Below are 13186 nucleotides of genomic sequence, written 5' to 3'. Positions count from 1 at the left end.
CATCAGCAACACCCCTGGGCAGCCAACGGGAATGAGGTGTGAGGCTCACCATGCACAGCTACTGATCAAGACTGAGGAGCCTGCGTGCAGCGCTCACGGCCTGGGCTATGCACCCCTGCTCTGTGGTCGGGAAGTACGGTGTGTGTGTGTGTGTGTGTGTGCGCGCGCGCGCGCATGTGTTCAAGGTCGTACTCAAATCCACCAGGAGAGACAAAGGCACTAAGTGATGAGCACCCTCTCATCATCCCTTGCATGGAGATCACAGGTGCCTGCCCCTCCCCCTGCACAAAAAGCTGTTGCCATGGGAACCACACAGGATGCCAACTTGACAACAAGTGACATCCAAACCGAGGGGGACACTCACCTGCCCCCCAGCCCCCACACCCCTCTACTGCTGGGAGACAAGACACACAAGACAGCTCCTGCCTGTTCGTATTTACCAAATGAGGATGACAAAGATGTAACTTTCCTTAAAATTTCCTATGAGAGGAGGAGAAAAAAACCTGGAGAGGAAAGGGTGTCATTGCCGGAAGACCCCTCTGCTCCACACAGCTGTCCCTGCACTGGGCGGGGCAGCAAAGGGGCAGCTCCCTCAAAAGGAGGCCGCCCCTAATCAATAAGGGACAGGGGAAGAGCTACTGAAGACAAGTCATCCAGAGATTTTTCTCCTGTTACCCAGGCCAACGTGCAGGCGGAGAGGTCCTGGGAACCCATGCGATCTGCAGCGGGGAGCTCAGAATGATTTTTCCATGTGTGAAAAAGAATTAAAAGAACATTTTGTGACACCTGAAAATTAAAGGAAATTCACATTTCTGTGTCCGCCAGTAAGTGCAGGTTGAACAACCAAGGGCCTTCCTTTTCTGCATCGGCCAAGGCCAGCAGGGTCACGCACCTTGAGCACCAGGCACGATGCCTACAGCCCGACTTACATTTAGGGATTCACAAGGACGTGTGAATGTTAACGTATTTTGAAATCAGAAGAGCAACATAAATATCATAGTAATGAATCCGACCCAGCTTGGGCTGTCTTCAAAACACATCATCTGTAACGCTACCTTTTCTTTCTTATTTTATTTTATGATACTGGGGATTGAATCCAGAACCTCCTCACTGAGCTCTTACCCCCAGCCTTTCTTTATTTTTATTTTGAGACAGGCTCTTGCTAAGTTGTCCAGACTGATCTTGAACTTACGAAGCTCCCATCTCAGCCGCTCAGTGCTGGGATTGCAGATCGGCGCCTCCCCGCCCAGCTTGTAATACTTTCTTGTGAAAAAGCAAAGCATGCAAAAGTGCCCAGGGCCCCTGAAATCATGACTGGGCTCTGCCGGGCTGGAACGTTGAGCCTGGCCCTTCAGAAAAGGGAAGATAACAGACCAAGTCCTCACTTGGCTGGGACATGGGAAAGGGGAACGCGGGCCCTTTACGATCCCCTGGCTAACCTAGACGCTCCCCTCTCTTCTTTGCCCTCTGGGGCTCGTCCCTGCCCCTCTGGCCAGTGACCCTGGCCAGGTGACTCGATCTTAGAGCATTCCAGAAAATGCAGGCGCAAGGCTGGGGTCAGACAATGAGCTCAGCCCAGGCGTGGGACTTGGCGCTTACGAAGCAGGCCATTCGCAGTGGCCAAGGAGCGTGACAAGCCCATGGTAGGTGGGGAAGACAGTGCCAGACCTCACATCCCGCTGCAAACCCTGTCTTGCAAAGGGATCGGGCTGGGGAAGGCTTTCCACGTGGAAGGAGAGGCCCAGGAAGTCCCACCACTGTGCCACAGGTTCACGGGAACCTCGCCGGCACCCTGGATCTCCCTCCCTACGGTGCTGCTGCTGCCAGGACAGGGGCCAGTCTGGTGGTCTGGAAGTGGCTGCCTGGTAATCTCTACATAACCTTTGTGAGGCGCCTGCATATTTCACCCTTCCAGGCGAGCACTCCCATTTTTTTGTCATTCCAATTTCATTTCCTGGGCTGTGTGGACTGCGGGCTCAGCAGTCGCTCCGGTCTGAAGTGACTCCTGGGACCTCCTCACTGTTCTATATGCAAATGGCCTTGCACCTGGGCAGCCGAGCGGGCTTGCCGACAGTTTAGTTATGCAAATCTGATTGATCGAGAGCATATTGCAGGAAGGCGCGCAGGCCCGGGACACTGGCAGCTATATTTCACTGGCTAAATTCCTGAAGAAGGGGGGAAAAATTAAATGCCAGGCATTTGATGCATATTTCCTTTCAACCCCTGTAGTGCAGTGGTGGTGTATTTCTGAATGTGTTCAGCACTCGGGTTAGACGCTGCTAATGCAATTTTTGCGTGCAGGGTGTGTTATTGCTGAATTAACAGAAGGCTTGTTTTCCGTGTAAAAAGCCAGTTGCTGTGATGTCACAGCACAATAGGTCTGTCAGTTGATTTGAAATAATTCCCCAGGCAAATGCAGTAAAGGCAGTGTTAAAAAATAATTAGGTCCTTCGGCCTCAAAATGCTCCGCGCAAGTGGAGGGAGTAGCGGAAGTTACTCGGAGTTCTTTCTCTTGCACAACAAAAGGTAAAGTGAACCGCAGGGGCGCCGATGACACATTGTCAGCCTGTGTGCAAAGCGGTTGTCTGTTTCTCAAACACAGGGTTTCAAGAGAGGAGATGGAGCGGTCCAGGCAGCCACTGCCTTGGAGAAAATAAATTTTTTAAAAAAGAAGCTCAAATCTACTTGAATCTGCTTAAAATAATAAATTCTGCACCAGACATATGGTACTCATGCATGCGGAGGTCCAGCAATCCAGAGGCTCAGGAAGCTTGGCTACGGTGCCTCCTCCTTTATTGATTTATAATCGCTGATAAATAAGATACATCTACATGGTAGGCAGTGGCTACTGTTGGAAAAAAAGAAAGATATTTTGGCCTATGTCTTTCTCTGCCACCCCACCACCATGGATCAAAATTAAAAATAAATCAATGTTTTGCAACCGAGGGAAAGGTGACACAAGGAGTTTCAACCATCAGACACGAGGCTACAAAACAGCAGGGCTTGAAACCAGAAAAGAAGAGGCAGTGGGGTGTGCCACTCGATTCAGGCGTTACTCTGATAGCTGAGTGACAATAAAGTCAAAGTCATCAAACACAAGCAGGCATTCACTCTCACTGATGTCATTAATGACATTAACCGGGATGTCATTACATGCATGTGGACAGTCCTGCAAGCTGTCCAGGTGTATTTGTGTAGGCACACTCCGCACACAGATGTTCCCCCTCCAAATGCCTGGCTGGTTGCAGAGAAGAGGGAAGGCGTGAGGCTGAACAGATCATCTTCAGCCAGACTTCTCCCAGAGTACCATAGCACAAATCCTTTGTTTACCCCAATTTCTGCTTTCTCGCTGCCTGCCCCGTGCTCACATACACACATGTGTATGTGCATAGATTTCCATGCACGTGTGCAGGCAGGCAAAGAATACACACATTCGTGTCCGCATGCGCAATCACAACTGTGTGTGCAAATGCATCTACACACACATACACACGCATGTGCACAGAAACACACATGCACACACACGCACATATCTTTTAAAAAAAAAAAGAAAGCCATCTGACAAGCAAAGCCCAGCCAGAGGGTCAGAAATGAAGATCCCCGGCAAAGGTCAAGTTTAATCTGTCCCCAGGATGGCCCAGCACACCCCTCCCACCGCTGACTAACAAAAGGGCCTCGGCACTTTGACTGACAGAATTCTTAATTGTATCCACTCATTCATGACAATTTGATTAAAATATTACGCCAAAGTCTCACCCCCTGTTTGCTTCGATCCTCCAAATCTAATTTTGAATTTTCAGAAAGGAGATTACCTCCACAAGCATGACTGGGATGCTATTAACTTCTACTTAATCTTTATTACTGATGTGAATTTAACATATGTACCGCTTCGCTCTGCTCCTGTTGTTTGCCTCGTGAAAGTAACGTCTAGGCAATATACAAGCGTGGGCATTAATTTCCACTTTGATATTCTGTCGGAGTCCAGCTCGTGCGTGTCCGTGGAGAAGGACAGGCAGCCCCATCCCTGGTCGGAACACAGTCCCCCCGCCTTCCCCCACCGCACTCCCAGGAGCCGCCTTCCGAACTCAAGGTTGTACGGATTCGGATTGGGAGCGAGGTCCCCTCCGTGGGACTGTCACTGTCCACGCGGCCCTGTGCAGAGCCCACTGTGAACCAGAGCAAATCCACACAAGAATCAAAAGGTGGCCGTTGGGGCTTCATGTTTTAAAGGGTCTCTCTTTCCTTCGTGACTGGAGGCTTACCTTCGTGCTTGCTTTCCCTTTCTCCTCACACAGGGGCGTGTGGGGTTGTATCGTCCTGGGTTGGGACTCCAGAATCCTAGTTCCCCAAGTATTGGTGGCAACAGTTTAAGGCTGGCAGGGGAACAGGACACAAAGTCACAGGGCTGAAGGAGTGTCCTGCTAGTGTGCTTCCTGCCCGCTGCCTGTAAAGGACTTGATTTTGTCCCCGCCCCTAGTTCATATGTTGAACCCCAGTAACTCAGAATGTGACCTTTTTCAGAGATGGACTCTACTGGGTGGTTAGGATGAGGGTTGTTGTGGTGGATCTTAATCCAATGGGACTGGTGTCCTCACAAAAGGGGAAATTTGGACACACACGCACGCGCGTGCACACACACACGCACAAGCACACAGAGTAGGCAGCAGGCAGAATGGCGCTCCCTGCCAGGAGCCAGGAGCTACAGGAAGCTGGGAGCTGAACCCTGCCCAGTGTCCTCAGAGGGAGTCCACCCTGCGAGGCCACAAATTTTCATCCTGGAAGCCACTCCATGTGTGCTACTTTTGAAACTTCCCCCCCCCCCCCCCCCCGTAGTACTGGGGATTGAACCCAGGGCCATTGCACTGAGCTACATCACTGGCCCATTATTAATTGTTTTTATTTTGAGACAGGGTCTCCTAAGTTGCCAAGTTGCCCAGGCTGGATTTAAACTTTCGATCTTCCTGCCTCAGCCTCCCAGAGTGCTAGGATGACAGGTGTGCTCCACCACATCCAGCTGAAATCTTTTTAAAACAAATGTGCATGCTCTGATTCCCTTGCGTTATGAACCCATCCAAGTGAGTACTGCACCCCAATCAAATCAGGAGGCCTCGGCCGGGGAACTGGGTATTCAGGGAGGGGGTCTCAAGTCACACTTCAGACCTGCCTCTGCCAGGTGGAGACACAGGAAGCCATTCACCTTCCTACTGCTCTGTTCTGTCCTGGACACGGTGTGCACACCTTGTGCCTTTCACACTGGCTGCTGCCAGGCCAGCAGATGCCACCAAGAATTCCAGTCCTTCACCATTAATGTTCTGCCATGGGCTCCACTGGACTGCATGGAGCATCTGTTGGACACCAGGGGCTGCAGGCACAGGGGCGTGGGGAGGGTTGGGGACAGCCCAGACGTCCCTTTCACCCATAAAGAGCTCACAGCTTGGGGACCAAACAGGACCCTGAATGGCTCAGCACACAGAAGGGTCACAGGGCTCAGTGGGCATCTGTACCAGGAGTGGACAGACCCTGGGGTGAGGGTCAGAGGGAGAGAGCTATGTCCAGCCAGGGCCAGAGGGCAGAGAGGAGGGCAGGAGGGAGAGGAGGGGCAGCATCACTGCCCCATAGAGATGCGAGGGGCTGAGAGGTGGGACCAGGAGCCTGGGGTCTTGCGTGGCTTGGTCACTGCCAGGTCGTCAGTGCCTAGAACAGACCTGGCATCTAGTTGGGATTCACAGTATCTGCTAGGTCGGTGAATGAAAGAACAAATGAATGAGCTCAGAGCTGGAGCCACAGCCAGGGATCAAATCCCCTACCCTGGATGCTTTGGAAAAGACCTCCCACTCTGTCCCCAGGCACGGGGAGCTTTGGGAAGGGGTTGGTCTCAGTTTGAGTCTCGGTAGAAAACCCATAGACACTTAAATTGAGCAACATCACCAAGAGACTTTAGAAGAGTGTGGGCAGGATGCAGAGACGCCATAAGGGGCAATGCGGAGTCCAGGGCTGGGACAAGTTCCGGGAGGACAGGGAGGCAGAGAGCACGGCTAGAGAGGACACCTTTCCCGAGCTGAGGCTTCGAAGGGGCTGGCAAGCCCTCCGCACCCCAGAGGAACACAGACACAGCCCCTCGCCTCCCTCCCTCCTTTTCCCCCAGGGCTTCCGCTGACCAAGCTCAACCAGAGCCAGGGGGGAAGGGGAGGAAGCCCCTTGAGGAAGTTTGTGGCAAGGTTCATGCGGCACAGTTCCTGGGCAGGGAGCCGGGAGAAGGGTGGACAGAGGGTCCAAAGGGGCAAAGGGGACACATCGAGAACTTGGGAGTGAGGGGGTCCCTTCGTCCAGCTGGAAAAATGACGTTGGCACTTGGCCAACAGACCACTCTGCTGCAGGACCTGGAGTTGAGGAGGAGGAGACGGGCCACACATACAGAAGCCTGAGATCTGACCGGAATGGTAGGAAAGAGACAAAATCCACCTCAACTTGGAAAAGCGAATAGTTTTTGGCTAGTGCAGCCTCGGTCTCTGGCACACACAGAAATACCGGCCACATATTTGTCGATTAAAAAATATTTGCCCATTCTTAGGAATACACTGGGATTTAATCTGTAGTATTCTCTAACCACACTACAGATCTTATAAAATAACGGGGGCCCAGCTACTCCCAATCCTTGAGTGTGCTATGGAACACTCATTCTCATTCTCCCTCCTTCTCAGTGGGTGTGTGGCTCTCACAATAAAAACTACATTTCCCAGCATCCCTTGCAGCCTGGCACAGTCATATGACCAAGGAGCAGAAGCACCCTGTGTGGCCTACAGTTTCTGCCTTTAGAAAGAGAGTTTGTCTCCCTTTCCTACTGACCACCATAAGGACATGGAATTGGGCCACAAGAGAGGAGAGCAATGGGCATACGTAGCCACATGCCAGTCCTGAACTGATTTTGTCCAGCCTGGGAAAGAGAAATAAATCTTCTGTCTAAGGAGGCATAGGAGGTCTCTACTCACATGAAATGATCTGGCCCACTGATACACCATGGTTCACCCCTCTAGGCCTGGCAGATGTGTGGCGGTCCCCTCTTATCTGAGACCCCCATTGTATCCCTGAAATTACCAATAGTACTGGATCCCATGTATCATGTCTTTTCCTATATATACATACCTGTGGTAGTGAAATCTATAAATTAGGCATAATAAGAAATTAACAGCAATAATTAATAATAGAACAATTAAGTAATATACTGTAATAGAAGTTATTTAAAACTTATGCATTATTTATTTCTGGAATTTTCCATTTTCAAGCCAGGCACAGTGGTGCATGCCTGTAATTCTAACACTCCGGAAGGCTGAAGCAGGAGAATAACAGGTTTGAGCCCAGTCTGGGCAATTTAGTGACTTAGCAAGACCCTGTCTCAAAATGAAAATAAAATAAAAAAGAGCTGGGGCTGTCGCTCACTGTGGAGGCCTTGGATTTGATCCCCAGTACTATATTTTCAGGCCATGCTGATGGTGGTAACTGAAAGCACAGAAAAGGGGAGACCCCGGCCCCATTTGGTGAACATGTGTGTATCAGACAGCATCAACGAAGTTCTGTGCAGTAACAAACAGCCCCAAATCTCAGTGACTCGTAACCACAGAGTCGCTCCAGGGTCTCAGCTGAAGCCACAGCATCATCGGGGACAGGTGGGGACAGAGGAAAGAGCCCCAGGTACTCCCATGTCACCCTCTCTGGCCACTGCAGGCCACAAGGCCACATGTGACATCAACAGGAAGTGTGATCCTGTCCCAAGAGCCAGAGCACACTCCCCCACAGCCTCTGTTTGTCCCTGTCACTCGCACCGTTGTGCAAGCCCCTGAGTGTGTGGCACTGTTAGCAGCCCCTGGCCCCCAGGACACCACTGGTGCTCAGGTGTGTAGGAATAGCGTGCATCTTCGATAAAGTGTGCAAGAGTTTGTCCCAGGCTCAAGCATCGCCTGGACACCACGGCGGACTCCTCAGCCGGAAGGCAGGGTGTCGGGCGTCTCTGCTGTCCCAAATGCTACAAGAGCCCAGGACACAGCAGAGGCCCTGGAGATCCTTGCAGGATAAAGGGGCAGATGCATGGTGGGGGGTTTCATACACTCACTCATCAAACACCCACAGAGCTGCCATCAGAGAGTGTGCCCTTGCCCGACTCTGGGTGTCTGGGTCTCATAGTTTCCTCCCACAGTTGGGCCCAGGAGAGGCAGGGAAACTTCTGGAAGAAGCGGCCCCACCCAGTGTGAGCAGTCAACTCACCCGCTGCCGCCAAGGCGGCCAGAGGAAAGCGCACTTCCGTGTGGTCTTCCAAGTCTTCCTTGTTTTGTGTCCTGGGCTCTGTGGGGGACACAGCTGACAATCACCTTTTTTAGAGACTGAAAAAGCAACTATTTACCTCAAAATGAAAAGACTGCAAGCACCGTCTTTGTTTCCTGCCCCATACCCTGTTCCCACTTTGCAAACATTTGGTTCGAGGTCCTGTTTTCAACGGGGCTGAAACTAAGAGAGTTTGCATAGCTCCTGGGCCAGCTCACGAATGGGCTGATATCAGACCCCAGCCTGGATGACCCAGGATCACCTCCCCATCTCAGGACCCCCCACTGATTCCCACCTGCGCTGCCACTCTTGCTGTAGCAGGTAATATGCACACGTCCCAAGGATTCAGGGGAGATATCTGGGAGATGTTACGCAGCCATCCACACAAGTCACTGAGGGTGTTGGATTCTGAGTGTGCTCCTGCCTCAGGACCTTTGCATGTCCTGTCCCTCCTGTCAATAAAGCTCTTTCTTCCTTCAGATACTGGCTTGCTTTGCTTCTCAGGTTCCCACTCCAATGCTTCTCCTCCAAGGTGCCTTCCAGAACACCTGTCTGAAATCGCACTCCTTTCTTTGAGTGCTCTTCATCTCCTCACCTTTGCTCATAGCACCCGCCAAGCACTGCCATCAAGTGACCTATCTGTCTTCCTCCCTTTACCGCACCAGGACAGAAGCCAAGGGCAGGGATAGGGCTGATTTGGTGGTGGCTGCAGCCCCAACAATCAGCAACGAAGGCAGGTTGTAAAACTCTGGCAGATGTGTGCTGAAAGACCAGGACAGTGGAGTCTGCAGGGCTTCCTTGAGCGCCAGTGAGACAGCGCACTACACAGTGTTGTACCTCCACACACGTTTCTGAGCATCTGCCCAGAGCTGGGCGACTGGGTAGCTTCCCACAGCCACCATTCTTACAGCCAGACTCTCTGCAGGACCCGGGGCAGCCTTCCTGCCACATGGCCGGGCTGTCGGATCTTTAACTCCTCCGTGCCTCAGTTTCTCCACCAGCAAAATGCTGGTGATCATTTCGGCCAACCTCATTGTGTTCACCTGTGTGAAAAACAGAACAGAGACTACCTTATCCCAGGCGCAGTTCATGAGCGTTTGGCTGCTGCTATTATTACTTGGATTTTTTCCCAGTACTGAGGGTTGAGTGCTCTCCCACTGAGCTGCATCCCCAGCCCTTTCTTTTTTTTTTTTTCTTTCACATTTTGAGACAGGGTCTCATTCAGTCCCCCAGGCTAGGCTAGGCTTAAACATGTGATCCTCCTGCCTCAGCCTCCCAAGAAGCTGGGAGTACAGGAGTGGGCCACCACGCCTGGTCCTGAATGTTTTTTGAGGTTATTTTTTGCTGCACAATGTGGAAAAGGGATTGAGGAGGCCTGGCCTGGCTGTCCCTGGCCGGTCACTCATGCTCTCAGCTCCGGATATTTGAGCCATTGCTTGGCTCCTTCTCTCTGCAGGGCTGTCTGGCCTATCGCATGCCTTGGGGCCACACATGCAGAGCATTTAACTGTCCCCTCCACATGCATCATCCTGAGGTCCCCTCCTCCAACCACAACCCACACTGAGGCTTAGGAAGCGTCACCCAGCAGCCCTGAGCCAGGCCGCTGGTGTGCACAACAGTGCTGGGGACAGATGATGAGAGCTCTCTGCTACGGCAGGAGCCAAGGAGGAGCTCAGGGCTGGGGAGCCAGAGGCCTAGGTGACCACTCACACCCTTCCGAGCCTCCCTGTCCCCATCGGGAGAGCAGAGAGGATGCCTCTTGGGGTGAAGTTTGCTCTTCGGATTAGCAGTAAGGGGCATGACTCTGGACAGGAAATTACCCCCCTGGCACTGCTAGGAGGGGATTAGGGTGTCAGCCTTGGAAGGGGTAAAGAAATGGGTGGGATCACATGTGCTTTCTTTCCATTCAATTAAACATCTCTGGACACACTCACCCTTAGGACTTTCTGAACGCTCGTTTGCTCACACCGGAAGTCCCTTTAGCATGTCCTTCCTCCGACCCCACAGTCCATCCCCGGGTCCTATGGTGCTGTAGGAGTGGGAAAGTCTGCGACTAGCATCATTTTGCAGCCTACAGCCCAAGTCACCTCCGCTGGTCTTATGTGATTCTCCCTCAGAGCATACAGAGGCAGCAGGGGAAGGGGTCTTAGCCCCATATTGCAGGTGAGAAAACTGAGGAGCAAAAGAGATAAACAAATACAGCCAAGGTCACAAAGCTCATCAATTTGGCCAGGATCTGAGCATAGGTTGGATGAGTCCCAGCTGAAGTACTGGGTGAGTTTTTATAATAGGATGTGCATTCCAAATTTAATGAAAAGCACAAGTCTTGGGCTGAGTCATTAGAAGTTTCGGGGCTGCACAGCCATGTGGCTAGTCTCATACAAACATTTCACAAGTCAAGATATGCACATGACTGTAGTTAATAACAAGGTATCATGTTCTTGAAGACTGCTAAGAGTAGATTTAGGCATCCTTAGCTCAAAGAAAATAAGTATGTGAAGTAATGCATGTGTTAAATATCTCCATTTAGCTATTCCACAGTGTACGCGTGTGTTAAAATATCAAGTTGTGTAGCACTGATACACTTTTATTTGCCCATTAAAATTAATAAACATTGAAACAAAAGACATGATTTCCACCAGTCACAGCTTGCGGGACTTACTCAAGTGTTGTGTTTCGTTTTTAATTCTTCTCAAATAATAGCTGTTTAAAAGGTCATTGTGGGCCATGGTACATTATTCAGTGGGAAAATGCAAGTGTCAGAATGGCATGCTTAGCATCAGGCTGTTTATATTAGATTGTAAACACATGATTACTCTCAAGGGGAAGGGAGAACAGGAAAGCTTCAAGGATGTTCTTCTTACTCATGTGCTTCTGAACTGAGGCTTCAGTGGAGGTTTTAGGGACTTGAAGGGTCTTTATGGACAGAGAGAGAAGCCCCCAAACCGAGTTCCTGATCATCCTTCCTCAAACCGAACAGCGGCCAAGTAAACTAAATGAGCGAACCCAGCCATGACGGGTTAAAGATGGCGACAGGTTCTTTGCTACTGCTGGTAGGGCCTGTGCCCGCCCCTTGGGTCAGAGAGGCTCTTGCCTGCTTGGACAGCCGAATATAGCAGAAGTGATGATGAAGCGATGATGAGTCTCCAAGCCTTCGGAGACTAATGGCTTCCACTTCTTCTCCCATCGTGGGGCCCAGTGCAGCCAGATCACTGGTCTAACTGGGAGGGCAGGGATCCAGCACAGCCAGCCTCCCCGTTGTCCCCATCAGAGTGCCAGGCACCATGAACCCTCCAGACAGCCCCTCCACCAGCCGAGCCCCGAACACAGGGGAAGGGGACGCTTGCCCAGGGAGCCTGGCCACATCCTAACCCACAGGATCAAGAGACAAAACAGCCACTGTTGACTCACTGATTTTATACGAACTACATCTGTGGGCATTTTGTTAGGCATCAGCAGATACCTGGAAAGCAGCTCTTCATAGGTGCACCCATGGGAGCCAGAAAGAGGATAAACATGGATCCTGGCCCCATGTTTAAGGGACTTGGCACCTACCTGGAAAGAATGGAGATTGTGGAGGATGTGGATTATTTTCTGGCTAGATCATGAACACCTCAAGGGCAGAGACCCAGGTCTGTTTTGTTCCCTTGTATATCTCAAGGGTTTGCAACTCCTCCTGCCACATAGTAAATGCTCAGTCCACACCAGTGGAATCTGTCTCAGGCCCTGAAGATGTGGCTCTGTTATCCTTGGGACCCAGCTGTCCCCTGTCCCCTTCTGTCCCCAGCAGGGACATTTGAACCGAATCAATTGGATGGTAGAGACTTAAATAATTCTAAGACACTCTCACAGATGCAGACACTTAAGAGAGACAGCCTTTTTTCCCCTATAACCATCTTTTAGTTAACTTTATTGAAGTATGATCGACACACCATAACATGCCCCCATTTTAAGTAGACAGTTCAACCTTTTTCAAATATATTTTCAGAGTTGTGCAGCCATTCCCACCATCCCATTATTGAGCATCTGAAGGTTCTCAGTGTTGGTGGCCGAAGGAGAAGATGGCTAATGTCAAAGTCAGCATTAATGTCAAGGTCAGAAATTCAAAAGAGAATTTGGCAATTAGAATGAAAGCATAATGCTACCCCTGGGAAACTAAAAACTTTGTTAACATGAAAAGTTCTACTGAAATAAAGTTATGTGCACTAAGTTGTTCATTTTATAATTTGGTATCACTAAAACCCGAGAAGATTCCAAATCCTGCCAAATGCAGAAAGTTTTGCCCAAATGATGCCTCTTCCTTCTCACAGAATATTCTACTATCATTAAAAGAAATAATCATACTATCAAAGTCCATGTAAAGAGTTCTAGTGTAAGGTTGGGAATAAAGCTTCACATAATCTACAGCTAATGCCCAATTTACCATGGTTTGACTTTGGGGTTTTCACTTGTATAAAGGTGCAAACACAATGCACATGCAGTCTAGAGACTGTACTTCGCATTTCAGATTTGGATCTTTTGCCAAGCTAGTGGTCTGCAGTCTGATCCTCTCCCTCAAGGCAGCAGTTACCCCTGTGATCTCCAGGAGAGACATCAAACGCTCTACAAGGCGCTTTATTGCTGAGCTAGGTTGTTTATTAGGTGGGGGATATTACATGCATTTTCCTCCAAGACTTTCAAGGAGGAGTGGGTTTGGTGGGACATAACCAGCAGATGAGCATCTGTCCTGTAACAAGGAAAACAGGATACAAAGTTCAACATGGCATGAGGAGGCAACACGAAAACCTGAAACTAGGTGATAGAGGGTGTAGGATTTTGATTCGTTTGCCCTTGATTTCCATTCATTCATTCAATAGGCTGTCACTGAAGT

The 13186-nt window shown here is 50.4% G+C and overlaps 1 long non-coding RNA gene across 1 annotated transcript; it reads right to left on the bottom strand.

Annotated features, from left to right (window-relative positions):
* Window positions 1-3668: 3668 nt before the first annotated feature.
* Window positions 3669-10484, bottom strand: LOC110346762 (uncharacterized). The gene is made up of 4 exons (XR_002390982.2): window positions 10251-10484; window positions 8612-9359; window positions 8260-8337; window positions 3669-4373 (listed from the first exon to the last, which is right to left on the bottom strand). It is a non-coding gene; the product is annotated as an uncharacterized LOC110346762 (long non-coding RNA).
* Between the last annotated feature and the right edge of the window lie 2702 nt (window positions 10485-13186).

The sequence above is a fragment of the Heterocephalus glaber genome, unplaced genomic scaffold (assembly GCF_053883595.1).
Source record: "Heterocephalus glaber isolate CG9 unplaced genomic scaffold, H.glaber_assembly_v1.0 deba00001608, whole genome shotgun sequence".
NCBI lineage: Eukaryota > Metazoa > Chordata > Mammalia > Rodentia > Bathyergidae > Heterocephalus > Heterocephalus glaber.
This window is presented reverse-complemented; position numbering and strand designations above follow the sequence as displayed.